Here is a 25,279-nt window from a genome sequence, read left to right on the forward strand (position 1 = left end):
TGGCAAATCCTGGGTTATGGATTGCATTTAAAAAGGCCCCGTGGGAGTGCAATGGGCCCCTGTCTTGCTGCTTAGCAATAATGGTATGGGTTTAGGTTCTGCTGTGTGTACTGTGGTTGACTGCCCCCCAGCCCAGAGTGTGCATGGAAAAATTGTCTGGCAGCCTCCCTGACAGCAAGCAGTGATAGTGCCCATGAAGGGGACCTTGTTGGGCCCGCCCCTTTCACGGGTTATCGCTTCTCGGCCTTTTGGCTAAGATCAAGTGTAGTATCTGTTCTTATCAGTTTAATATCTGATACGTCCCCTATCTGGGGACCATATATTAAATGGATTTTTGAGAACGGGGGCCGATTTCGAAGCTTGCTTCCGTCGCCCTATGCATTGACCCGATATGGCAGTATCTTCGGGTACAGTGCACCACCCCTTACAGGGTTAAAAAGAAAGATTCCTACTTTCATTGCTACCTGCTTGCTGGCTAGCCAGCTAGCCAGCCCTGTGGGCCTTGCTGCTGCTGCAGCCAAAAAACAAAAGGTGGTGCTGCTGCTGCTTCTGCTGCTTCTGCTTCTGCTTCTTGTGTCTGGCCCCTGTTGGAGCGTCCAGGCACAGGACTTCTGCTGCTGCTGACTAAATGGCCTCCTTAATTGGATCATTTGAGTAGCCAGCACACCTGTGCAGGTAGGGCATGACATGATAGGCAGCTGCCTTGATAGCGGGTGGGTGCTGAATGTTCCTAATTGACAAAATAAGATTAATGCTTATGAAGAAATATAAAATCTCATCCCTTCCCCAATATCGCGCCACACCCCTACCCCTTAATTCCCTGGTTGAACGTGATGGACATATGTCTTTTTTCGACCGTACTAACTATGTAACTATGTAACATAACATGGGGGGGGGGTCTCCTGGCTGTTCACACAGGTGTGTCATTGCTGTACATTGACCATGCATTGCTTCTGTGGTATTGCAAAGGCAAAGACAAATGCTTCCAGCCATCCATTGCACTAATGGATTGGTCATCAGCTGGCTGTCTATGTCCCGCATCAATATAGACCAAAGTACAGAGGGTTAGGCTATGCTATTGTGCACCTACCTGATGCATCAGAAGGTGCGAGGCCCTTGCTAAATTCTGTGCACAGACTTTGAGATCTATGCTTTAGACTGTATCTAAACCTGCTCCAACATGGACTGACATTCTGGCCTACTTTCAGCCGATGCGACTTGTCTGTCGCTGAACAGTCGCTTTTTATGTATTCAGCACCTATGTATAATGTTGTAAAAATGCTCTAGAAGCTAAAGTCGCAGAAATGTCACACATATTTGGCCTGCAACTTTCTGTGCGACAAATTCAGACAGGAAAAATCAGTATAAATCCTTAGAAAATTATCCCCCAGTGTCTCCATCTGCTGGCGGTATTGAATAAGCATTGCTGCACTGATGGGGTATGCATTAGACGAAAAAAAAGAAGAAAAAGAAGAATAATACGCCCAGAAAAGAGGCGAAAAGGAGAAAAACGTAAAAAAACGTGAAAAAAAAGTAAGAGGAAGAGAAGGGAAAAAAAGGTGGAAATGGGTTTAAAAGTGATTTCGGCGGAGAAATATATATATATATATATATATATATATATATATATATATATATATATATATATGCGCACACACACACATAGATATAAACGTATTCTCCGTTGAGATATTGCAGCCGCTGCTGTGTCCAGGCCCAGGAGCCTTAGCACTGTGCTGTGATGTCACTCAATACCACTGACATCACTAGGTGTAAACAACATCTCTCCTTTGCTGTGTATGTGACTATGGAGCTGTTTGGTGATGTCGTCTATTACGGCCTTCATAGAAGCAACAGGAGATTGTTGCATCCATCTTGAACCCTCAGAACTACAGTGCTATGATGTCACTCACTTCCACAGGCCTTGCAGAGTGTAAACAACAACAACCCAGCTTTGTTGTGTATGTAACCAAAGGGATTTGTGATGTCACCTAGAACCTTCACAGCAGCGACAGCTTTATGAGGAGCATCAGCACTGCTCTGCCTGAGCAGAACCATCACCGCCATAGGTTGTCAAATAACCCGGATTTAACCCACACAGGTAAGTCCAATGGGGTGCAGGCATGTCCTCTATGCTTACAGCATCCCGTGGGTGTTGGTTTGATACCGTTTGGGGACAGCCAAGGAGGCATCTGCAGGCAACAAAGGTAGGTGTGTGCTTGTGTGTGTGTTTCCTATGCAGATCCTAAGCCCAGTGTCACATGCAAGTAGGAGGAGTAAGAAGGGTTCCTGGCAAATCCGGGTTATGGATTGCATTTAAAAAGGCCCCGTGGGAGTGCAATGGGCCCCTGTCTTGCTGCTTAGCAATAATGGTATGGGTTTAGGTTCTGCTGTGTGTACTGGTGGTTGACTGCCCCCCAGCCCAGAGTGTGCATGGAAAATTGTCTGGCAGCCTCCCTGACAGCAAGCAGTGATAGTGCCCATGAAGGGGACCTTGTTGGGCCCGCCCCTTTCACGGTTATCGCTTCTCGGCCTTTTGGCTAAGATCAAGTGTAGTATCTGTTCTTATCAGTTTAATATCTGATACGTCCCCTATCTGGGGACCATATATTAAATGGATTTTTGAGAACGGGGGCCGATTTCGAAGCTTGCTTCCGTCGCCCTATGCATTGACCCGATATGGCAGTATCTTCGGGTACAGTGCACCACCCCCTTACAGGGTTAAAAAGAAAGATTCCTACTTTCATTGCTACCTGCTTGCTGGCTAGCCAGCTAGCCAGCCCTGTGGGCCTTGCTGCTGCTGCAGCCAAAAAACAAAAGGTGGTGCTGCTGCTGCTTCTGCTGCTTCTGCTTCTGCTTGTGTCTGGCCCCTGTTGGAGCGTCCAGGCACAGGACTTCTGCTGCTGCTGACTAAATGGCCTCCTTAATTGGATCATTTGAGTAGCCAGCACACCTGTGCAGGTAGGGCATGACATGATAGGCAGCTGCCTTGATAGCGGGTGGGTGCTGAATGTTCCTAATTGACAAAATAAGATTAATGCTTATGAAGAAATATAAAATCTCATCCCTTCCCCAATATCGCGCCACACCCCTACCCCTTAATTCCCTGGTTGAACGTGATGGACATATGTCTTTTTTCGACCGTACTAACTATGTAACTATGTAACATAACATGGGGGGGGGGTCTCCTGGCTGTTCACACAGGTGTGTCATTGCTGTACATTGACCATGCATTGCTTCTGTGGTATTGCAAAGGCAAAGACAAATGCTTCCAGCCATCCATTGCACTAATGGATTGGTCATCAGCTGGCTGTCTATGTCCCGCATCAATATAGACCAAAGTACAGAGGGTTAGGCTATGCTATTGTGCACCTACCTGATGCATCAGAAGGTGCGAGGCCCTTGCTAAATTCTGTGCACAGACTTTGAGATCTATGCTTTAGACTGTATCTAAACCTGCTCCAACATGGACTGACATTCTGGCCTACTTTCAGCCGATGCGACTTGTCTGTCGCTGAACAGTCGCTTTTTATGTATTCAGCACCTATGTATAATGTTGTAAAAATGCTCTAGAAGCTAAAGTCGCAGAAATGTCACACATATTTGGCCTGCAACTTTCTGTGCGACAAATTCAGACAGGAAAAATCAGTATAAATCCTTAGAAAATTATCCCCCAGTGTCTCCATCTGCTGGCGGTATTGAATAAGCATTGCTGCACTGATGGGGTATGCATTAGACGAAAAAAAAGAAGAAAAAGAAGAATAATACGCCCAGAAAAGAGGCGAAAAGGAGAAAAACGTAAAAAAACGTGAAAAAAAAGTAAGAGGAAGAGAAGGGAAAAAAAGGTGGAAATGGGTTTAAAAGTGATTTCGGCGGAGAAATATATATATATATATATATATATATATATATATATATATATATATATATATGCGCACACACACACATAGATATAAACGTATTCTCCGTTGAGATATTGCAGCCGCTGCTGTGTCCAGGCCCAGGAGCCTTAGCACTGTGCTGTGATGTCACTCAATACCACTGACATCACTAGGTGTAAACAACATCTCTCCTTTGCTGTGTATGTGACTATGGAGCTGTTTGGTGATGTCGTCTATTACGGCCTTCATAGAAGCAACAGGAGATTGTTGCATCCATCTTGAACCCTCAGAACTACAGTGCTATGATGTCACTCACTTCCACAGGCCTTGCAGAGTGTAAACAACAACAACCCAGCTTTGTTGTGTATGTAACCAAAGGGATTTGTGATGTCACCTAGAACCTTCACAGCAGCGACAGCTTTATGAGGAGCATCAGCACTGCTCTGCCTGAGCAGAACCATCACCGCCATAGGTTGTCAAATAACCCGGATTTAACCCACACAGGTAAGTCCAATGGGGTGCAGGCATGTCCTCTATGCTTACAGCTTCCCGTGGGTGTTGGTTTGATACCGTTTGGGGACAGCCAAGGAGGCATCTGCAGGCAACAAAGGTAGGTGTGTGCTTGTGTGTGTGTTTCCTATGCAGATCCTAAGCCCAGTGTCACATGCAAGTAGGAGGAGTAAGAAGGGTTCCTGGCAAATCCGGGTTATGGATTGCATTTAAAAAGGCCCCGTGGGAGTGCAATGGGCCCCTGTCTTGCTGCTTAGCAATAATGGTATGGGTTTAGGTTCTGCTGTGTGTACTGGTGGTTGACTGCCCCCCAGCCCAGAGTGTGCATGGAAAATTGTCTGGCAGCCTCCCTGACAGCAAGCAGTGATAGTGCCCATGAAGGGGACCTTGTTGGGCCCGCCCCTTTCACGGTTATCGCTTCTCGGCCTTTTGGCTAAGATCAAGTGTAGTATCTGTTCTTATCAGTTTAATATCTGATACGTCCCCTATCTGGGGACCATATATTAAATGGATTTTTGAGAACGGGGGCCGATTTCGAAGCTTGCTTCCGTCGCCCTATGCATTGACCCGATATGGCAGTATCTTCGGGTACAGTGCACCACCCCCTTACAGGGTTAAAAAGAAAGATTCCTACTTTCATTGCTACCTGCTTGCTGGCTAGCCAGCTAGCCAGCCCTGTGGGCCTTGCTGCTGCTGCAGCCAAAAAACAAAAGGTGGTGCTGCTGCTGCTTCTGCTGCTTCTGCTTCTGCTTGTGTCTGGCCCCTGTTGGAGCGTCCAGGCACAGGACTTCTGCTGCTGCTGACTAAATGGCCTCCTTAATTGGATCATTTGAGTAGCCAGCACACCTGTGCAGGTAGGGCATGACATGATAGGCAGCTGCCTTGATAGCGGGTGGGTGCTGAATGTTCCTAATTGACAAAATAAGATTAATGCTTATGAAGAAATATAAAATCTCATCCCTTCCCCAATATCGCGCCACACCCCTACCCCTTAATTCCCTGGTTGAACGTGATGGACATATGTCTTTTTTCGACCGTACTAACTATGTAACTATGTAACATAACATGGGGGGGGGGTCTCCTGGCTGTTCACACAGGTGTGTCATTGCTGTACATTGACCATGCATTGCTTCTGTGGTATTGCAAAGGCAAAGACAAATGCTTCCAGCCATCCATTGCACTAATGGATTGGTCATCAGCTGGCTGTCTATGTCCCGCATCAATATAGACCAAAGTACAGAGGGTTAGGCTATGCTATTGTGCACCTACCTGATGCATCAGAAGGTGCGAGGCCCTTGCTAAATTCTGTGCACAGACTTTGAGATCTATGCTTTAGACTGTATCTAAACCTGCTCCAACATGGACTGACATTCTGGCCTACTTTCAGCCGATGCGACTTGTCTGTCGCTGAACAGTCGCTTTTTATGTATTCAGCACCTATGTATAATGTTGTAAAAATGCTCTAGAAGCTAAAGTCGCAGAAATGTCACACATATTTGGCCTGCAACTTTCTGTGCGACAAATTCAGACAGGAAAAATCAGTATAAATCCTTAGAAAATTATCCCCCAGTGTCTCCATCTGCTGGCGGTATTGAATAAGCATTGCTGCACTGATGGGGTATGCATTAGACGAAAAAAAAGAAGAAAAAGAAGAATAATACGCCCAGAAAAGAGGCGAAAAGGAGAAAAACGTAAAAAAACGTGAAAAAAAAGTAAGAGGAAGAGAAGGGAAAAAAAGGTGGAAATGGGTTTAAAAGTGATTTCGGCGGAGAAATATATATATATATATATATATATATATATATATATATATATATATATATATATGCGCACACACACACATAGATATAAACGTATTCTCCGTTGAGATATTGCAGCCGCTGCTGTGTCCAGGCCCAGGAGCCTTAGCACTGTGCTGTGATGTCACTCAATACCACTGACATCACTAGGTGTAAACAACATCTCTCCTTTGCTGTGTATGTGACTATGGAGCTGTTTGGTGATGTCGTCTATTACGGCCTTCATAGAAGCAACAGGAGATTGTTGCATCCATCTTGAACCCTCAGAACTACAGTGCTATGATGTCACTCACTTCCACAGGCCTTGCAGAGTGTAAACAACAACAACCCAGCTTTGTTGTGTATGTAACCAAAGGGATTTGTGATGTCACCTAGAACCTTCACAGCAGCGACAGCTTTATGAGGAGCATCAGCACTGCTCTGCCTGAGCAGAACCATCACCGCCATAGGTTGTCAAATAACCCGGATTTAACCCACACAGGTAAGTCCAATGGGGTGCAGGCATGTCCTCTATGCTTACAGCTTCCCGTGGGTGTTGGTTTGATACCGTTTGGGGACAGCCAAGGAGGCATCTGCAGGCAACAAAGGTAGGTGTGTGCTTGTGTGTGTGTTTCCTATGCAGATCCTAAGCCCAGTGTCACATGCAAGTAGGAGGAGTAAGAAGGGTTCCTGGCAAATCCGGGTTATGGATTGCATTTAAAAAGGCCCCGTGGGAGTGCAATGGGCCCCTGTCTTGCTGCTTAGCAATAATGGTATGGGTTTAGGTTCTGCTGTGTGTACTGGTGGTTGACTGCCCCCCAGCCCAGAGTGTGCATGGAAAATTGTCTGGCAGCCTCCCTGACAGCAAGCAGTGATAGTGCCCATGAAGGGGACCTTGTTGGGCCCGCCCCTTTCACGGTTATCGCTTCTCGGCCTTTTGGCTAAGATCAAGTGTAGTATCTGTTCTTATCAGTTTAATATCTGATACGTCCCCTATCTGGGGACCATATATTAAATGGATTTTTGAGAACGGGGGCCGATTTCGAAGCTTGCTTCCGTCGCCCTATGCATTGACCCGATATGGCAGTATCTTCGGGTACAGTGCACCACCCCCTTACAGGGTTAAAAAGAAAGATTCCTACTTTCATTGCTACCTGCTTGCTGGCTAGCCAGCTAGCCAGCCCTGTGGGCCTTGCTGCTGCTGCAGCCAAAAAACAAAAGGTGGTGCTGCTGCTGCTTCTGCTGCTTCTGCTTCTGCTTGTGTCTGGCCCCTGTTGGAGCGTCCAGGCACAGGACTTCTGCTGCTGCTGACTAAATGGCCTCCTTAATTGGATCATTTGAGTAGCCAGCACACCTGTGCAGGTAGGGCATGACATGATAGGCAGCTGCCTTGATAGCGGGTGGGTGCTGAATGTTCCTAATTGACAAAATAAGATTAATGCTTATGAAGAAATATAAAATCTCATCCCTTCCCCAATATCGCGCCACACCCCTACCCCTTAATTCCCTGGTTGAACGTGATGGACATATGTCTTTTTTCGACCGTACTAACTATGTAACTATGTAACATAACATGGGGGGGGGGGGGGTCTCCTGGCTGTTCACACAGGTGTGTCATTGCTGTACATTGACCATGCATTGCTTCTGTGGTATTGCAAAGGCAAAGACAAATGCTTCCAGCCATCCATTGCACTAATGGATTGGTCATCAGCTGGCTGTCTATGTCCCGCATCAATATAGACCAAAGTACAGAGGGTTAGGCTATGCTATTGTGCACCTACCTGATGCATCAGAAGGTGCGAGGCCCTTGCTAAATTCTGTGCACAGACTTTGAGATCTATGCTTTAGACTGTATCTAAACCTGCTCCAACATGGACTGACATTCTGGCCTACTTTCAGCCGATGCGACTTGTCTGTCGCTGAACAGTCGCTTTTTATGTATTCAGCACCTATGTATAATGTTGTAAAAATGCTCTAGAAGCTAAAGTCGCAGAAATGTCACACATATTTGGCCTGCAACTTTCTGTGCGACAAATTCAGACAGGAAAAATCAGTATAAATCCTTAGAAAATTATCCCCCAGTGTCTCCATCTGCTGGCGGTATTGAATAAGCATTGCTGCACTGATGGGGTATGCATTAGACGAAAAAAAAGAAGAAAAAGAAGAATAATACGCCCAGAAAAGAGGCGAAAAGGAGAAAAACGTAAAAAAACGTGAAAAAAAAGTAAGAGGAAGAGAAGGGAAAAAAAGGTGGAAATGGGTTTAAAAGTGATTTCGGCGGAGAAATATATATATATATATATATATATATATATATATATATATATATATATATGCGCACACACACACATAGATATAAACGTATTCTCCGTTGAGATATTGCAGCCGCTGCTGTGTCCAGGCCCAGGAGCCTTAGCACTGTGCTGTGATGTCACTCAATACCACTGACATCACTAGGTGTAAACAACATCTCTCCTTTGCTGTGTATGTGACTATGGAGCTGTTTGGTGATGTCGTCTATTACGGCCTTCATAGAAGCAACAGGAGATCTTGAACCCTCAGAACTACAGTGCTATGATGTCACTCACTTCCACAGGCCTTGCAGAGTGTAAACAACAACAACCCAGCTTTGTTGTGTATGTAACCAAAGGGATTTGTGATGTCACCTAGAACCTTCACAGCAGCGACAGCTTTATGAGGAGCATCAGCACTGCTCTGCCTGAGCAGAACCATCACCGCCATAGGTTGTCAAATAACCCGGATTTAACCCACACAGGTAAGTCCAATGGGGTGCAGGCATGTCCTCTATGCTTACAGCTTCCCGTGGGTGTTGGTTTGATACCGTTTGGGGACAGCCAAGGAGGCATCTGCAGGCAACAAAGGTAGGTGTGTGCTTGTGTGTGTGTTTCCTATGCAGATCCTAAGCCCAGTGTCACATGCAAGTAGGAGGAGTAAGAAGGGTTCCTGGCAAATCCGGGTTATGGATTGCATTTAAAAAGGCCCCGTGGGAGTGCAATGGGCCCCTGTCTTGCTGCTTAGCAATAATGGTATGGGTTTAGGTTCTGCTGTGTGTACTGGTGGTTGACTGCCCCCCAGCCCAGAGTGTGCATGGAAAATTGTCTGGCAGCCTCCCTGACAGCAAGCAGTGATAGTGCCCATGAAGGGGACCTTGTTGGGCCCGCCCCTTTCACGGTTATCGCTTCTCGGCCTTTTGGCTAAGATCAAGTGTAGTATCTGTTCTTATCAGTTTAATATCTGATACGTCCCCTATCTGGGGACCATATATTAAATGGATTTTTGAGAACGGGGGCCGATTTCGAAGCTTGCTTCCGTCGCCCTATGCATTGACCCGATATGGCAGTATCTTCGGGTACAGTGCACCACCCCCTTACAGGGTTAAAAAGAAAGATTCCTACTTTCATTGCTACCTGCTTGCTGGCTAGCCAGCTAGCCAGCCCTGTGGGCCTTGCTGCTGCTGCAGCCAAAAAACAAAAGGTGGTGCTGCTGCTGCTTCTGCTGCTTCTGCTTCTGCTTGTGTCTGGCCCCTGTTGGAGCGTCCAGGCACAGGACTTCTGCTGCTGCTGACTAAATGGCCTCCTTAATTGGATCATTTGAGTAGCCAGCACACCTGTGCAGGTAGGGCATGACATGATAGGCAGCTGCCTTGATAGCGGGTGGGTGCTGAATGTTCCTAATTGACAAAATAAGATTAATGCTTATGAAGAAATATAAAATCTCATCCCTTCCCCAATATCGCGCCACACCCCTACCCCTTAATTCCCTGGTTGAACGTGATGGACATATGTCTTTTTTCGACCGTACTAACTATGTAACTATGTAACATAACATGGGGGGGGGGGGGGTCTCCTGGCTGTTCACACAGGTGTGTCATTGCTGTACATTGACCATGCATTGCTTCTGTGGTATTGCAAAGGCAAAGACAAATGCTTCCAGCCATCCATTGCACTAATGGATTGGTCATCAGCTGGCTGTCTATGTCCCGCATCAATATAGACCAAAGTACAGAGGGTTAGGCTATGCTATTGTGCACCTACCTGATGCATCAGAAGGTGCGAGGCCCTTGCTAAATTCTGTGCACAGACTTTGAGATCTATGCTTTAGACTGTATCTAAACCTGCTCCAACATGGACTGACATTCTGGCCTACTTTCAGCCGATGCGACTTGTCTGTCGCTGAACAGTCGCTTTTTATGTATTCAGCACCTATGTATAATGTTGTAAAAATGCTCTAGAAGCTAAAGTCGCAGAAATGTCACACATATTTGGCCTGCAACTTTCTGTGCGACAAATTCAGACAGGAAAAATCAGTATAAATCCTTAGAAAATTATCCCCCAGTGTCTCCATCTGCTGGCGGTATTGAATAAGCATTGCTGCACTGATGGGGTATGCATTAGACGAAAAAAAAGAAGAAAAAGAAGAATAATACGCCCAGAAAAGAGGCGAAAAGGAGAAAAACGTAAAAAAACGTGAAAAAAAAGTAAGAGGAAGAGAAGGGAAAAAAAGGTGGAAATGGGTTTAAAAGTGATTTCGGCGGAGAATATATAATATATATATATATATATATATATATATATATATATATATGCGCACACACACACATAGATATAAACGTATTCTCCGTTGAGATATTGCAGCCGCTGCTGTGTCCAGGCCCAGGAGCCTTAGCACTGTGCTGTGATGTCACTCAATACCACTGACATCACTAGGTGTAAACAACATCTCTCCTTTGCTGTGTATGTGACTATGGAGCTGTTTGGTGATGTCGTCTATTACGGCCTTCATAGAAGCAACAGGAGATTGTTGCATCCATCTTGAACCCTCAGAACTACAGTGCTATGATGTCACTCACTTCCACAGGCCTTGCAGAGTGTAAACAACAACAACCCAGCTTTGTTGTGTATGTAACCAAAGGGATTTGTGATGTCACCTAGAACCTTCACAGCAGCGACAGCTTTATGAGGAGCATCAGCACTGCTCTGCCTGAGCAGAACCATCACCGCCATAGGTTGTCAAATAACCCGGATTTAACCCACACAGGTAAGTCCAATGGGGTGCAGGCATGTCCTCTATGCTTACAGCTTCCCGTGGGTGTTGGTTTGATACCGTTTGGGGACAGCCAAGGAGGCATCTGCAGGCAACAAAGGTAGGTGTGTGCTTGTGTGTGTGTTTCCTATGCAGATCCTAAGCCCAGTGTCACATGCAAGTAGGAGGAGTAAGAAGGGTTCCTGGCAAATCCGGGTTATGGATTGCATTTAAAAAGGCCCCGTGGGAGTGCAATGGGCCCCTGTCTTGCTGCTTAGCAATAATGGTATGGGTTTAGGTTCTGCTGTGTGTACTGGTGGTTGACTGCCCCCCAGCCCAGAGTGTGCATGGAAAATTGTCTGGCAGCCTCCCTGACAGCAAGCAGTGATAGTGCCCATGAAGGGGACCTTGTTGGGCCCGCCCCTTTCACGGTTATCGCTTCTCGGCCTTTTGGCTAAGATCAAGTGTAGTATCTGTTCTTATCAGTTTAATATCTGATACGTCCCCTATCTGGGGACCATATATTAAATGGATTTTTGAGAACGGGGGCCGATTTCGAAGCTTGCTTCCGTCGCCCTATGCATTGACCCGATATGGCAGTATCTTCGGGTACAGTGCACCACCCCCTTACAGGGTTAAAAAGAAAGATTCCTACTTTCATTGCTACCTGCTTGCTGGCTAGCCAGCTAGCCAGCCCTGTGGGCCTTGCTGCTGCTGCAGCCAAAAAACAAAAGGTGGTGCTGCTGCTGCTTCTGCTGCTTCTGCTTCTGCTTGTGTCTGGCCCCTGTTGGAGCGTCCAGGCACAGGACTTCTGCTGCTGCTGACTAAATGGCCTCCTTAATTGGATCATTTGAGTAGCCAGCACACCTGTGCAGGTAGGGCATGACATGATAGGCAGCTGCCTTGATAGCGGGTGGGTGCTGAATGTTCCTAATTGACAAAATAAGATTAATGCTTATGAAGAAATATAAAATCTCATCCCTTCCCCAATATCGCGCCACACCCCTACCCCTTAATTCCCTGGTTGAACGTGATGGACATATGTCTTTTTTCGACCGTACTAACTATGTAACTATGTAACATAACATGGGGGGGGGGGGTCTCCTGGCTGTTCACACAGGTGTGTCATTGCTGTACATTGACCATGCATTGCTTCTGTGGTATTGCAAAGGCAAAGACAAATGCTTCCAGCCATCCATTGCACTAATGGATTGGTCATCAGCTGGCTGTCTATGTCCCGCATCAATATAGACCAAAGTACAGAGGGTTAGGCTATGCTATTGTGCACCTACCTGATGCATCAGAAGGTGCGAGGCCCTTGCTAAATTCTGTGCACAGACTTTGAGATCTATGCTTTAGACTGTATCTAAACCTGCTCCAACATGGACTGACATTCTGGCCTACTTTCAGCCGATGCGACTTGTCTGTCGCTGAACAGTCGCTTTTTATGTATTCAGCACCTATGTATAATGTTGTAAAAATGCTCTAGAAGCTAAAGTCGCAGAAATGTCACACATATTTGGCCTGCAACTTTCTGTGCGACAAATTCAGACAGGAAAAATCAGTATAAATCCTTAGAAAATTATCCCCCAGTGTCTCCATCTGCTGGCGGTATTGAATAAGCATTGCTGCACTGATGGGGTATGCATTAGACGAAAAAAAAGAAGAAAAAGAAGAATAATACGCCCAGAAAAGAGGCGAAAAGGAGAAAAACGTAAAAAAACGTGAAAAAAAAGTAAGAGGAAGAGAAGGGAAAAAAAGGTGGAAATGGGTTTAAAAGTGATTTCGGCGGAGAATATATATATATATATATATATATATATATATATATATAATATATATGCGCACACACACACATAGATATAAACGTATTCTCCGTTGAGATATTGCAGCCGCTGCTGTGTCCAGGCCCAGGAGCCTTAGCACTGTGCTGTGATGTCACTCAATACCACTGACATCACTAGGTGTAAACAACATCTCTCCTTTGCTGTGTATGTGACTATGGAGCTGTTTGGTGATGTCGTCTATTACGGCCTTCATAGAAGCAACAGGAGATTGTTGCATCCATCTTGAACCCTCAGAACTACAGTGCTATGATGTCACTCACTTCCACAGGCCTTGCAGAGTGTAAACAACAACAACCCAGCTTTGTTGTGTATGTAACCAAAGGGATTTGTGATGTCACCTAGAACCTTCACAGCAGCGACAGCTTTATGAGGAGCATCAGCACTGCTCTGCCTGAGCAGAACCATCACCGCCATAGGTTGTCAAATAACCCGGATTTAACCCACACAGGTAAGTCCAATGGGGTGCAGGCATGTCCTCTATGCTTACAGCTTCCCGTGGGTGTTGGTTTGATACCGTTTGGGGACAGCCAAGGAGGCATCTGCAGGCAACAAAGGTAGGTGTGTGCTTGTGTGTGTGTTTCCTATGCAGATCCTAAGCCCAGTGTCACATGCAAGTAGGAGGAGTAAGAAGGGTTCCTGGCAAATCCGGGTTATGGATTGCATTTAAAAAGGCCCCGTGGGAGTGCAATGGGCCCCTGTCTTGCTGCTTAGCAATAATGGTATGGGTTTAGGTTCTGCTGTGTGTACTGGTGGTTGACTGCCCCCCAGCCCAGAGTGTGCATGGAAAATTGTCTGGCAGCCTCCCTGACAGCAAGCAGTGATAGTGCCCATGAAGGGGACCTTGTTGGGCCCGCCCCTTTCACGGTTATCGCTTCTCGGCCTTTTGGCTAAGATCAAGTGTAGTATCTGTTCTTATCAGTTTAATATCTGATACGTCCCCTATCTGGGGACCATATATTAAATGGATTTTTGAGAACGGGGGCCGATTTCGAAGCTTGCTTCCGTCGCCCTATGCATTGACCCGATATGGCAGTATCTTCGGGTACAGTGCACCACCCCCTTACAGGGTTAAAAAGAAAGATTCCTACTTTCATTGCTACCTGCTTGCTGGCTAGCCAGCTAGCCAGCCCTGTGGGCCTTGCTGCTGCTGCAGCCAAAAAACAAAAGGTGGTGCTGCTGCTGCTTCTGCTGCTTCTGCTTCTGCTTGTGTCTGGCCCCTGTTGGAGCGTCCAGGCACAGGACTTCTGCTGCTGCTGACTAAATGGCCTCCTTAATTGGATCATTTGAGTAGCCAGCACACCTGTGCAGGTAGGGCATGACATGATAGGCAGCTGCCTTGATAGCGGGTGGGTGCTGAATGTTCCTAATTGACAAAATAAGATTAATGCTTATGAAGAAATATAAAATCTCATCCCTTCCCCAATATCGCGCCACACCCCTACCCCTTAATTCCCTGGTTGAACGTGATGGACATATGTCTTTTTTCGACCGTACTAACTATGTAACTATGTAACATAACATGGGGGGGGGGGGGGGTCTCCTGGCTGTTCACACAGGTGTGTCATTGCTGTACATTGACCATGCATTGCTTCTGTGGTATTGCAAAGGCAAAGACAAATGCTTCCAGCCATCCATTGCACTAATGGATTGGTCATCAGCTGGCTGTCTATGTCCCGCATCAATATAGACCAAAGTACAGAGGGTTAGGCTATGCTATTGTGCACCTACCTGATGCATCAGAAGGTGCGAGGCCCTTGCTAAATTCTGTGCACAGACTTTGAGATCTATGCTTTAGACTGTATCTAAACCTGCTCCAACATGGACTGACATTCTGGCCTACTTTCAGCCGATGCGACTTGTCTGTCGCTGAACAGTCGCTTTTTATGTATTCAGCACCTATGTATAATGTTGTAAAAATGCTCTAGAAGCTAAAGTCGCAGAAATGTCACACATATTTGGCCTGCAACTTTCTGTGCGACAAATTCAGACAGGAAAAATCAGTATAAATCCTTAGAAAATTATCCCCCAGTGTCTCCATCTGCTGGCGGTATTGAATAAGCATTGCTGCACTGATGGGGTATGCATTAGACGAAAAAAAAGAAGAAAAAGAAGAATAATACGCCCAGAAAAGAGGCGAAAAGGAGAAAAACGTAAAAAAACGTGAAAAAAAAGTAAGAGGAAGAGAAGGGAAAAAAAGGTGGAAATGGGTTTAAAAGTGATTTCGGCGGAGAAATATATATATATATATATATATATATATATATATATATATATATATGTGCGCACACACACACATAGATATAAACGTATTCTCCGTTGAGATATTGCAGCCGCTGCTGTGTCCAGGCCCAGGAGCCTTAGCACTGTGCTGTGATGTCACTCAATACCACTGACATCACTAGGTGTAAACAACATCTCTCCTTTGCTGTGTATGTGACTATGGAGCTGTTTGGTGATGTCGTCTATTACGGCCTTCATAGAAGCAACAGGAGATTGTTGCATCCATCTTGAACCCTCAGAACTACAGTGCTATGATGTCACTCACTTCCACAGGCCTTGCAGAGTGTAAACAACAACAACCCAGCTTTGTTGTGTATGTAACCAAAGGGATTTGTGATGTCACCTAGAACCTTCACAGCAGCGACAGCTTTATGAGGAGCATCAGCACTGCTCTGCCTGAGCAGAACCATCACCGCCATAGGTTGTCAAATAACCCGGATTTAACCCACACAGGTAAGTCCAATGGGGTGCAGGCATGTCCTCTATGCTTACAGCTTCCCGTGGGTGTTGGTTTGATACCGTTTGGGGACAGCCAAGGAGGCATCTGCAGGCAACAAAGGTAGGTGTGTGCTTGTGTGTGTGTTTCCTATGCAGATCCTAAGCCCAGTGTCACATGCAAGTAGGAGGAGTAAGAAGGGTTCCTGGCAAATCCGGGTTATGGATTGCATTTAAAAAGGCCCCGTGGGAGTGCAATGGGCCCCTGTCTTGCTGCTTAGCAATAATGGTATGGGTTTAGGTTCTGCTGTGTGTACTGGTGGTTGACTGCCCCCCAGCCCAGAGTGTGCATGGAAAATTGTCTGGCAGCCTCCCTGACAGCAAGCAGTGATAGTGCCCATGAAGGGGACCTTGTTGGGCCCGCCCCTTTCACGGTTATCGCTTCTCGGCCTTTTGGCTAAGATCAAGTGTAGTATCTGTTCTTATCAGTTTAATATCTGATACGTCCCCTATCTGGGGACCATATATTAAATGGATTTTTGAGAACGGGGGCCGATTTCGAAGCTTGCTTCCGTCGCCCTATGCATTGACCCGATATGGCAGTATCTTCGGGTACAGTGCACCACCCCCTTACAGGGTTAAAAAGAAAGATTCCTACTTTCATTGCTACCTGCTTGCTGGCTAGCCAGCTAGCCAGCCCTGTGGGCCTTGCTGCTGCTGCAGCCAAAAAACAAAAGGTGGTGCTGCTGCTGCTTCTGCTGCTTCTGCTTCTGCTTGTGTCTGGCCCCTGTTGGAGCGTCCAGGCACAGGACTTCTGCTGCTGCTGACTAAATGGCCTCCTTAATTGGATCATTTGAGTAGCCAGCACACCTGTGCAGGTAGGGCATGACATGATAGGCAGCTGCCTTGATAGCGGGTGGGTGCTGAATGTTCCTAATTGACAAAATAAGATTAATGCTTATGAAGAAATATAAAATCTCATCCCTTCCCCAATATCGCGCCACACCCCTACCCCTTAATTCCCTGGTTGAACGTGATGGACATATGTCTTTTTTCGACCGTACTAACTATGTAACTATGTAACATAACATGGGGGGGGGGGGGGGGTCTCCTGGCTGTTCACACAGGTGTGTCATTGCTGTACATTGACCATGCATTGCTTCTGTGGTATTGCAAAGGCAAAGACAAATGCTTCCAGCCATCCATTGCACTAATGGATTGGTCATCAGCTGGCTGTCTATGTCCCGCATCAATATAGACCAAAGTACAGAGGGTTAGGCTATGCTATTGTGCACCTACCTGATGCATCAGAAGGTGCGAGGCCCTTGCTAAATTCTGTGCACAGACTTTGAGATCTATGCTTTAGACTGTATCTAAACCTGCTCCAACATGGACTGACATTCTGGCCTACTTTCAGCCGATGCGACTTGTCTGTCGCTGAACAGTCGCTTTTTATGTATTCAGCACCTATGTATAATGTTGTAAAAATGCTCTAGAAGCTAAAGTCGCAGAAATGTCACACATATTTGGCCTGCAACTTTCTGTGCGACAAATTCAGACAGGAAAAATCAGTATAAATCCTTAGAAAATTATCCCCCAGTGTCTCCATCTGCTGGCGGTATTGAATAAGCATTGCTGCACTGATGGGGTATGCATTAGACGAAAAAAAAGAAGAAAAAGAAGAATAATACGCCCAGAAAAGAGGCGAAAAGGAGAAAAACGTAAAAAAACGTGAAAAAAAAGTAAGAGGAAGAGAAGGGAAAAAAAGGTGGAAATGGGTTTAAAAGTGATTTCGGCGGAGAATATATATATATATATATATATATATATATATATATATATATATATATGCGCACACACACACATAGATATAAACGTATTCTCCGTTGAGATATTGCAGCCGCTGCTGTGTCCAGGCCCAGGAGCCTTAGCACTGTGCTGTGATGTCACTCAATACCACTGACATCACTAGGTGTAAACAACATCTCTCCTTTGCTGTGTATGTGACTATGGAGCTGTTTGGTGATGTCGTCTATTACGGCCTTCATAGAAGCAACAGGAGATTGTTGCATCCATCTTGAACCCTCAGAACTACAGTGCTATGATGTCACTCACTTCCACAGGCCTTGCAGAGTGTAAACAACAACAACCCAGCTTTGTTGTGTATGTAACCAAAGGGATTTGTGATGTCACCTAGAACCTTCACAGCAGCGACAGCTTTATGAGGAGCATCAGCACTGCTCTGCCTGAGCAGAACCATCACCGCCATAGGTTGTCAAATAACCCGGATTTAACCCACACAGGTAAGTCCAATGGGGTGCAGGCATGTCCTCTATGCTTACAGCTTCCCGTGGGTGTTGGTTTGATACCGTTTGGGGACAGCCAAGGAGGCATCTGCAGGCAACAAAGGTAGGTGTGTGCTTGTGTGTGTGTTTCCTATGCAGATCCTAAGCCCAGTGTCACATGCAAGTAGGAGGAGTAAGAAGGGTTCCTGGCAAATCCGGGTTATGGATTGCATTTAAAAAGGCCCCGTGGGAGTGCAATGGGCCCCTGTCTTGCTGCTTAGCAATAATGGTATGGGTTTAGGTTCTGCTGTGTGTACTGGTGGTTGACTGCCCCCCAGCCCAGAGTGTGCATGGAAAATTGTCTGGCAGCCTCCCTGACAGCAAGCAGTGATAGTGCCCATGAAGGGGACCTTGTTGGGCCCGCCCCTTTCACGGTTATCGCTTCTCGGCCTTTTGGCTAAGATCAAGTGTAGTATCTGTTCTTATCAGTTTAATATCTGATACGTCCCCTATCTGGGGACCATATATTAAATGGATTTTTGAGAACGGGGGCCGATTTCGAAGCTTGCTTCCGTCGCCCTATGCATTGACCCGATATGGCAGTATCTTCGGGTACAGTGCACCACCCCCTTACAGGGTTAAAAAGAAAGATTCCTACTTTCATTGCTACCTGCTTGCTGGCTAGCCAGCTAGCCAGCCCTGTGGGCCTTGCTGCTGCTGCAGCCAAAAAACAAAAGGTGGTGCTGCTGCTGCTTCTGCTGCTTCTGCTTCTGCTTGTGTCTGGCCCCTGTTGGAGCGTCCAGGCACAGGACTTCTGCTGCTGCTGACTAAATGGCCTCCTTAATTGGATCATTTGAGTAGCCAGCACACCTGTGCAGGTAGGGCATGACATGATAGGCAGCTGCCTTGATAGCGGGTGGGTGCTGAATGTTCCTAATTGACAAAATAAGATTAATGCTTATGAAGAAATATAAAATCTCATCCCTTCCCCAATATCGCGCCACACCCCTACCCCTTAATTCCCTGGTTGAACGTGATGGACATATGTCTTTTTTCGACCGTACTAACTATGTAACTATGTAACATAACATGGGGGGGGGGGGGGGGTCTCCTGGCTGTTCACACAGGTGTGTCATTGCTGTACATTGACCATGCATTGCTTCTGTGGTATTGCAAAGGCAAAGACAAATGCTTCCAGCCATCCATTGCACTAATGGATTGGTCATCAGCTGGCTGTCTATGTCCCGCATCAATATAGACCAAAGTACAGAGGGTTAGGCTATGCTATTGTGCACCTACCTGATGCATCAGAAGGTGCGAGGCCCTTGCTAAATTCTGTGCACAGACTTTGAGATCTATGCTTTAGACTGTATCTAAACCTGCTCCAACATGGACTGACATTCTGGCCTACTTTCAGCCGATGCGACTTGTCTGTCGCTGAACAGTCGCTTTTTGTATTCAGCACCTATGTATAATGTTGTAAAAATGCTCTAGAAGCTAAAGTCGCAGAAATGTCACACATATTTGGCCTGCAACTTTCTGTGCGACAAATTCAGACAGGAAAAATCAGTATAAATCCTTAGAAAATTATCCCCCAGTGTCTCCATCTGCTGGCGGTATTGAATAAGCATTGCTGCACTGATGGGGTATGCATTAGACGAAAAAAAAGAAGAAAAAGAAGAATAATACGCCCAGAAAAGAGGCGAAAAGGAGAAAAACGTAAAAAAACGTGAAAAAAAAGTAAGAGGAAGAGAAGGGAAAAAAAGGTGGAAATGGGTTTAAAAGTGATTTCGGCGGAGAAATATATATATATATATATATATATATATATATATATATATATATGCGCACACACACACATAGATATAAACGTATTCTCCGTTGAGATATTGCAGCCGCTGCTGTGTCCAGGCCCAGGAGCCTTAGCACTGTGCTGTGATGTCACTCAATACCACTGACATCACTAGGTGTAAACAACATCTCTCCTTTGCTGTGTATGTGACTATGGAGCTGTTTGGTGATGTCGTCTATTACGGCCTTCATAGAAGCAACAGGAGATTGTTGCATCCATCTTGAACCCTCAGAACTACAGTGCTATGATGTCACTCACTTCCACAGGCCTTGCAGAGTGTAAACAACAACAACCCAGCTTTGTTGTGTATGTAACCAAAGGGATTTGTGATGTCACCTAGAACCTTCACAGCAGCGACAGCTTTATGAGGAGCATCAGCACTGCTCTGCCTGAGCAGAACCATCACCGCCATAGGTTGTCAAATAACCCGGATTTAACCCACACAGGTAAGTCCAATGGGGTGCAGGCATGTCCTCTATGCTTACAGCTTCCCGTGGGTGTTGGTTTGATACCGTTTGGGGACAGCCAAGGAGGCATCTGCAGGCAACAAAGGTAGGTGTGTGCTTGTGTGTGTGTTTCCTATGCAGATCCTAAGCCCAGTGTCACATGCAAGTAGGAGGAGTAAGAAGGGTTCCTGGCAAATCCGGGTTATGGATTGCATTTAAAAAGGCCCCGTGGGAGTGCAATGGGCCCCTGTCTTGCTGCTTAGCAATAATGGTATGGGTTTAGGTTCTGCTGTGTGTACTGGTGGTTGACTGCCCCCCAGCCCAGAGTGTGCATGGAAAATTGTCTGGCAGCCTCCCTGACAGCAAGCAGTGATAGTGCCCATGAAGGGGACCTTGTTGGGCCCGCCCCTTTCACGGTTATCGCTTCTCGGCCTTTTGGCTAAGATCAAGTGTAGTATCTGTTCTTATCAGTTTAATATCTGATACGTCCCCTATCTGGGGACCATATATTAAATGGATTTTTGAGAACGGGGGCCGATTTCGAAGCTTGCTTCCGTCGCCCTATGCATTGACCCGATATGGCAGTATCTTCGGGTACAGTGCACCACCCCCTTACAGGGTTAAAAAGAAAGATTCCTACTTTCATTGCTACCTGCTTGCTGGCTAGCCAGCTAGCCAGCCCTGTGGGCCTTGCTGCTGCTGCAGCCAAAAAACAAAAGGTGGTGCTGCTGCTGCTTCTGCTGCTTCTGCTTCTGCTTGTGTCTGGCCCCTGTTGGAGCGTCCAGGCACAGGACTTCTGCTGCTGCTGACTAAATGGCCTCCTTAATTGGATCATTTGAGTAGCCAGCACACCTGTGCAGGTAGGGCATGACATGATAGGCAGCTGCCTTGATAGCGGGTGGGTGCTGAATGTTCCTAATTGACAAAATAAGATTAATGCTTATGAAGAAATATAAAATCTCATCCCTTCCCCAATATCGCGCCACACCCCTACCCCTTAATTCCCTGGTTGAACGTGATGGACATATGTCTTTTTTCGACCGTACTAACTATGTAACTATGTAACATAACATGGGGGGGGGGGGGGGGGGGTCTCCTGGCTGTTCACACAGGTGTGTCATTGCTGTACATTGACCATGCATTGCTTCTGTGGTATTGCAAAGGCAAAGACAAATGCTTCCAGCCATCCATTGCACTAATGGATTGGTCATCAGCTGGCTGTCTATGTCCCGCATCAATATAGACCAAAGTACAGAGGGTTAGGCTATGCTATTGTGCACCTACCTGATGCATCAGAAGGTGCGAGGCCCTTGCTAAATTCTGTGCACAGACTTTGAGATCTATGCTTTAGACTGTATCTAAACCTGCTCCAACATGGACTGACATTCTGGCCTACTTTCAGCCGATGCGACTTGTCTGTCGCTGAACAGTCGCTTTTTATGTATTCAGCACCTATGTATAATGTTGTAAAAATGCTCTAGAAGCTAAAGTCGCAGAAATGTCACACATATTTGGCCTGCAACTTTCTGTGCGACAAATTCAGACAGGAAAAATCAGTATAAATCCTTAGAAAATTATCCCCCAGTGTCTCCATCTGCTGGCGGTATTGAATAAGCATTGCTGCACTGATGGGGTATGCATTAGACGAAAAAAAAGAAGAAAAAGAAGAATAATACGCCCAGAAAAGAGGCGAAAAGGAGAAAAACGTAAAAAAACGTGAAAAAAAAGTAAGAGGAAGAGAAGGGAAAAAAAGGTGGAAATGGGTTTAAAAGTGATTTCGGCGGAGATATATATATATATATATATATATATATATATATATATATATATATGCGCACACACACACATAGATATAAACGTATTCTCCGTTGAGATATTGCAGCCGCTGCTGTGTCCAGGCCCAGGAGCCTTAGCACTGTGCTGTGATGTCACTCAATACCACTGACATCACTAGGTGTAAACAACATCTCTCCTTTGCTGTGTATGTGACTATGGAGCTGTTTGGTGATGTCGTCTATTACGGCCTTCATAGAAGCAACAGGAGATTGTTGCATCCATCTTGAACCCTCAGAACTACAGTGCTATGATGTCACTCACTTCCACAGGCCTTGCAGAGTGTAAACAACAACAACCCAGCTTTGTTGTGTATGTAACCAAAGGGATTTGTGATGTCACCTAGAACCTTCACAGCAGCGACAGCTTTATGAGGAGCATCAGCACTGCTCTGCCTGAGCAGAACCATCACCGCCATAGGTTGTCAAATAACCCGGATTTAACCCACACAGGTAAGTCCAATGGGGTGCAGGCATGTCCTCTATGCTTACAGCTTCCCGTGGGTGTTGGTTTGATACCGTTTGGGGACAGCCAAGGAGGCATCTGCAGGCAACAAAGGTAGGTGTGTGCTTGTGTGTGTGTTTCCTATGCAGATCCTAAGCCCAGTGTCACATGCAAGTAGGAGGAGTAAGAAGGGTTCCTGGCAAATCCGGGTTATGGATTGCATTTAAAAAGGCCCCGTGGGAGTGCAATGGGCCCCTGTCTTGCTGCTTAGCAATAATGGTATGGGTTTAGGTTCTGCTGTGTGTACTGGTGGTTGACTGCCCCCCAGCCCAGAGTGTGCATGGAAAATTGTCTGGCAGCCTCCCTGACAGCAAGCAGTGATAGTGCCCATGAAGGGGACCTTGTTGGGCCCGCCCCTTTCACGGTTATCTTCTCGGCCTTTTGGCTAAGATCAAGTGTAGTATCTGTTCTTATCAGTTTAATATCTGATACGTCCCCTATCTGGGGACCATATATTAAATGGATTTTTGAGAACGGGGGCCGATTTCGAAGCTTGCTTCCGTCGCCCTATGCATTGACCCGATATGGCAGTATCTTCGGGTACAGTGCACCACCCCCTTACAGGGTTAAAAAGAAAGATTCCTACTTTCATTGCTACCTGCTTGCTGGCTAGCCAGCTAGCCAGCCCTGTGGGCCTTGCTGCTGCTGCAGCCAAAAAACAAAAGGTGGTGCTGCTGCTGCTTCTGCTGCTTCTGCTTCTGCTTGTGTCTGGCCCCTGTTGGAGCGTCCAGGCACAGGACTTCTGCTGCTGCTGACTAAATGGCCTCCTTAATTGGATCATTTGAGTAGCCAGCACACCTGTGCAGGTAGGGCATGACATGATAGGCAGCTGCCTTGATAGCGGGTGGGTGCTGAATGTTCCTAATTGACAAAATAAGATTAATGCTTATGAAGAAATATAAAATCTCATCCCTTCCCCAATATCGCGCCACACCCCTACCCCTTAATTCCCTGGTTGAACGTGATGGACATATGTCTTTTTTCGACCGTACTAACTATGTAACTATGTAACATAACATGGGGGGGGGGGGGGTCTCCTGGCTGTTCACACAGGTGTGTCATTGCTGTACATTGACCATGCATTGCTTCTGTGGTATTGCAAAGGCAAAGACAAATGCTTCCAGCCATCCATTGCACTAATGGATTGGTCATCAGCTGGCTGTCTATGTCCCGCATCAATATAGACCAAAGTACAGAGGGTTAGGCTATGCTATTGTGCACCTACCTGATGCATCAGAAGGTGCGAGGCCCTTGCTAAATTCTGTGCACAGACTTTGAGATCTATGCTTTAGACTGTATCTAAACCTGCTCCAACATGGACTGACATTCTGGCCTACTTTCAGCCGATGCGACTTGTCTGTCGCTGAACAGTCGCTTTTTATGTATTCAGCACCTATGTATAATGTTGTAAAAATGCTCTAGAAGCTAAAGTCGCAGAAATGTCACACATATTTGGCCTGCAACTTTCTGTGCGACAAATTCAGACAGGAAAAATCAGTATAAATCCTTAGAAAATTATCCCCCAGTGTCTCCATCTGCTGGCGGTATTGAATAAGCATTGCTGCACTGATGGGGTATGCATTAGACGAAAAAAAAGAAGAAAAAGAAGAATAATACGCCCAGAAAAGAGGCGAAAAGGAGAAAAACGTAAAAAAACGTGAAAAAAAAGTAAGAGGAAGAGAAGGGAAAAAAAGGTGGAAATGGGTTTAAAAGTGATTTCGGCGGAGAAATATATATATATATATATATATATATATATATATATATATATATATGCGCACACACACACATAGATATAAACGTATTCTCCGTTGAGATATTGCAGCCGCTGCTGTGTCCAGGCCCAGGAGCCTTAGCACTGTGCTGTGATGTCACTCAATACCACTGACATCACTAGGTGTAAACAACATCTCTCCTTTGCTGTGTATGTGACTATGGAGCTGTTTGGTGATGTCGTCTATTACGGCCTTCATAGAAGCAACAGGAGATTGTTGCATCCATCTTGAACCCTCAGAACTACAGTGCTATGATGTCACTCACTTCCACAGGCCTTGCAGAGTGTAAACAACAACAACCCAGCTTTGTTGTGTATGTAACCAAAGGGATTTGTGATGTCACCTAGAACCTTCACAGCAGCGACAGCTTTATGAGGAGCATCAGCACTGCTCTGCCTGAGCAGAACCATCACCGCCATAGGTTGTCAAATAACCCGGATTTAACCCACACAGGTAAGTCCAATGGGGTGCAGGCATGTCCTCTATGCTTACAGCTTCCCGTGGGTGTTGGTTTGATACCGTTTGGGGACAGCCAAGGAGGCATCTGCAGGCAACAAAGGTAGGTGTGTGCTTGTGTGTGTGTTTCCTATGCAGATCCTAAGCCCAGTGTCACATGCAAGTAGGAGGAGTAAGAAGGGTTCCTGGCAAATCCGGGTTATGGATTGCATTTAAAAAGGCCCCGTGGGAGTGCAATGGGCCCCTGTCTTGCTGCTTAGCAATAATGGTATGGGTTTAGGTTCTGCTGTGTGTACTGGTGGTTGACTGCCCCCCAGCCCAGAGTGTGCATGGAAAATTGTCTGGCAGCCTCCC

The 25,279-nt window shown here is 46.1% G+C and overlaps 11 non-coding genes across 11 annotated transcripts; all 11 read left to right on the forward strand.

The window, feature by feature from the left end:
• The first annotated feature begins 232 nt into the window (after positions 1-232).
• LOC130340849 (U2 spliceosomal RNA) lies at positions 233-423 on the forward strand. Its single transcript, XR_008880886.1, has one exon. It is a non-coding gene; the product is annotated as a U2 spliceosomal RNA (small nuclear RNA).
• A 2,097-nt stretch (positions 424-2,520) lies between these two features.
• On the forward strand, positions 2,521-2,711 carry LOC130340850 (U2 spliceosomal RNA). The gene has a single exon (XR_008880887.1). It is a non-coding gene; the product is annotated as a U2 spliceosomal RNA (small nuclear RNA).
• Positions 2,712-4,804: 2,093 nt separating this feature from the next.
• On the forward strand, positions 4,805-4,995 carry LOC130340852 (U2 spliceosomal RNA). Its single transcript, XR_008880889.1, has one exon. It is a non-coding gene; the product is annotated as a U2 spliceosomal RNA (small nuclear RNA).
• A 2,095-nt stretch (positions 4,996-7,090) lies between these two features.
• LOC130340853 (U2 spliceosomal RNA) lies at positions 7,091-7,281 on the forward strand. The gene has a single exon (XR_008880890.1). It is a non-coding gene; the product is annotated as a U2 spliceosomal RNA (small nuclear RNA).
• Positions 7,282-9,364: 2,083 nt separating this feature from the next.
• Positions 9,365-9,555, forward strand: LOC130340854 (U2 spliceosomal RNA). The gene has a single exon (XR_008880891.1). It is a non-coding gene; the product is annotated as a U2 spliceosomal RNA (small nuclear RNA).
• A 2,091-nt stretch (positions 9,556-11,646) lies between these two features.
• On the forward strand, positions 11,647-11,837 carry LOC130340855 (U2 spliceosomal RNA). Its single transcript, XR_008880892.1, has one exon. It is a non-coding gene; the product is annotated as a U2 spliceosomal RNA (small nuclear RNA).
• Positions 11,838-13,926: 2,089 nt separating this feature from the next.
• On the forward strand, positions 13,927-14,117 carry LOC130340856 (U2 spliceosomal RNA). Its single transcript, XR_008880893.1, has one exon. It is a non-coding gene; the product is annotated as a U2 spliceosomal RNA (small nuclear RNA).
• A 2,094-nt stretch (positions 14,118-16,211) lies between these two features.
• LOC130340857 (U2 spliceosomal RNA) lies at positions 16,212-16,402 on the forward strand. The gene has a single exon (XR_008880894.1). It is a non-coding gene; the product is annotated as a U2 spliceosomal RNA (small nuclear RNA).
• Positions 16,403-18,496: 2,094 nt separating this feature from the next.
• LOC130340858 (U2 spliceosomal RNA) lies at positions 18,497-18,687 on the forward strand. The gene has a single exon (XR_008880895.1). It is a non-coding gene; the product is annotated as a U2 spliceosomal RNA (small nuclear RNA).
• Positions 18,688-20,776: 2,089 nt separating this feature from the next.
• Positions 20,777-20,967, forward strand: LOC130340860 (U2 spliceosomal RNA). Its single transcript, XR_008880896.1, has one exon. It is a non-coding gene; the product is annotated as a U2 spliceosomal RNA (small nuclear RNA).
• Positions 20,968-23,059: 2,092 nt separating this feature from the next.
• On the forward strand, positions 23,060-23,250 carry LOC130340824 (U2 spliceosomal RNA). The gene has a single exon (XR_008880872.1). It is a non-coding gene; the product is annotated as a U2 spliceosomal RNA (small nuclear RNA).
• Positions 23,251-25,279: the final 2,029 nt, after the last annotated feature.

Source organism: Hyla sarda, unplaced genomic scaffold, assembly GCF_029499605.1.
Source record: "Hyla sarda isolate aHylSar1 unplaced genomic scaffold, aHylSar1.hap1 scaffold_603, whole genome shotgun sequence".
Lineage (NCBI taxonomy): Eukaryota > Metazoa > Chordata > Amphibia > Anura > Hylidae > Hyla > Hyla sarda.